This window comes from Montipora foliosa, chromosome 4 (genome assembly GCF_036669935.1).
Source record: "Montipora foliosa isolate CH-2021 chromosome 4, ASM3666993v2, whole genome shotgun sequence".
NCBI lineage: Eukaryota > Metazoa > Cnidaria > Anthozoa > Scleractinia > Acroporidae > Montipora > Montipora foliosa.
Window position 1 is genome coordinate 28,982,279 of NC_090872.1, and position 2,500 is coordinate 28,984,778.

The following is a 2,500-nucleotide window of genomic DNA, read 5'->3' on the forward strand; positions in this document are numbered from 1 at the left end:
TAGAGGCTCCTCTTAATGAGCTCCTGATAACTGCGCGTACGTGAAGGGAGCGGTTAGAAATCAAGGAAAACATCTGGTGTTCACCTTTCCATGAAAGCGCTTACTTTTCACTAACATGACATTGCGCATGGGCAAACTGTCTCGTCAGCCCATTTAATTCCATCGTTATTGAAACAATCGAAAGCATTGATGCAGGAAACGCAAACAATCTCATAGTAATGGATTACTCATTAGAATTACTTTTGTAATCATTTCCTTTGTGTTATGAACCTACTGCATGCGAATAGATTACTCGTGCGTAGAATAAATTTTCGACCCGTACAATAAATCAGGGGCACCCAACGAGAATAAACTGCAAAACCACTTAAACATAACATTTTTAAACGTATTTTAGTATTTAAACGGTAGATATAGGTATATTTTTATCCACTAAAAATTTTTCATCTGTTCGGATATCCTAGCTGAAAGTCTAGTGATCCGAAAATTATAGGGATCAAAACTTACCTTTTCGAAACTCTCAGCCAGAAAAAAGCTCCCGAAAATTCTAGGTGACCTTTTTGGGGTGAAAATTCGTTAAAAATGGGCAATTATACCATTTTTGAGATGTTCGAAAATCCTAGGACAGGCAGGCAAGCAAGAAATTTTACAAGAAATGTTCCGAAGATTCTAGATCTCAAATCGTCTTCCGAACAGATATTTTTCGAAAACTGACGTTGGGTGCCCCTGATAAATTCGAGATCAAAACTAAATTCGATATTTTCTGTGTAAACCCGCAGTGTCTTCCACCAAATTTGGGCCTTAGTCATTCAGTGTATTTGCGTTAATACTCTCTGTGTTTAATTGACATCATCTTGTTCAGTAAGAAACCGTAAAATTTACAACTGCTAGCGCCAAAGCTTAGACATGAGCAAAACCGTGAAACTGTCCCTTTAAGTCGTCAGAATCATGCCTTCTATGTGAATCCTAACCTTTGTTACTAATTCAGGGCCTGGATCATTTGACTGAATTTTGAAACTCACTTATATCTCAGTGTTAGTAACATAGCGTGAGCATGTATCTCTACGTGACATTTTCGATAGCATTGCCTTCATGTTTTCGTTGACTCAAACTGACAATTTACCATAACGCCTGTGGTCGCCTATCGGTATTGTCGCGTACGCTTTTATGCTTCTTTTGGATAACCTTTCTTGAAACAGTTGTATGAGAGACGCATCAAATAATAATTTGGATCATTTTCATCTCGAGATAATTTTGGCGAAGTCCATCTCGAATTAGTTGGAGTTTGCCAATTGCTACCTCAGTGAAGCAACAAAGTCTCTTGCCTTGTTACACTTCTTAATTTTCTCCTCGAAGGCTATCATATACATAAACAATCGCAATGCCTTCAGAAAATGTATTTCTGCACAGATCTACATCGACGGAAAGTGATGAATATTATATAGTTTATTGGAGTATACCTACAAAAATAATCATGCATGCTTCAACATGTTTGTGGAATCCGGAATCTGGAATCACAGGTCATTTTTTTACCAATACAAAGAGTAAAAACTATCCTAAAACATTCATAAAAGCTAACCTTAGGCCTAAAAACGTTTTTTTAGGCCTAATTAGGCCTAAGGTTAGCTTTTATGAATGTTTAGGATATTTTTTACTCTCTGTATTGGTAAAAGAATGACCTGTGATTCCGGATTCCGGATTCCGGATTTTAGGGTTTCCCTTTCACTGTCTTTTAATACCCAGTCGAGAAAGTTCTCCAGATATCGCTGAAACAATGACACCCGCTCCGTAATGTTTTCAATATGGTAATTTTTGGGAGTAATTGAAAGCGAAGTTTAAGGACTGAGAACTGCTTTAGCTTCTTACTACACTTGCCCAGACTTGCTTCTTCAAATAAACACAAAACCTTTTTATACATTTTTAATTTGAAGAGAGTCGCTAGCGAATGTGTTTGGCTACATAGAATTACAATGCGTTCAATTCATATGTGCATAGATGCACAAGTGAGCAGTGTGTAAAATCTGCTCTGTGGAAAGAAAAAAACACCCTCCTCTGTTCTTGAAGTATAACTTACTTATTGGATAGTAATCCTTATTGCTAATTGCAATGCAACGATATGCTTCTTCAGCTAACCCGAAAAATCGTTGAACTTTTTATGCATCACTTGGGCCAAATAAATGTGATCGGATACATTTTGAGATACATTTGCGGTCACACCACGCTACAGAATTATTGATTAAAAATACCTTTTATCCTCTTGAGTTCGAAATGTGTGGGGTCCAGTTAGATCGGTTCTAGCCTCAGTGGAATGAACAGGAATCAGCCTAAATTTGCGGAGATAAAACCATATGCAAATGCATGTACATCCAAAGAAAATTCTGGCAGGAGCCCTATTGAAATTTATAATGTAACCTGATGTTACGTCACAATGCACCATACAAATAAATATGGCCGATTTCCTGCCGATGAACAGCATTAAAATATTTCTTGAAAATACGAGAAA

General features: G+C 37.1%; 1 long non-coding RNA gene across 1 annotated transcript in view; it reads right to left on the reverse strand.

Moving 5' to 3' along the window:
- The window catches only part of LOC138000534 (uncharacterized), a 5,638-nt gene that overhangs the window by 2,472 nt on the left and 666 nt on the right, over positions 1–2,500 (reverse strand). Inside the window, exon 1 of the long non-coding RNA XR_011123154.1 lies at positions 2,244–2,500. This exon is cut by the window's right edge and continues 666 nt beyond it. This is a non-coding gene — a long non-coding RNA (uncharacterized lncRNA). The remainder of the gene's footprint in view (positions 1–2,243) is intronic.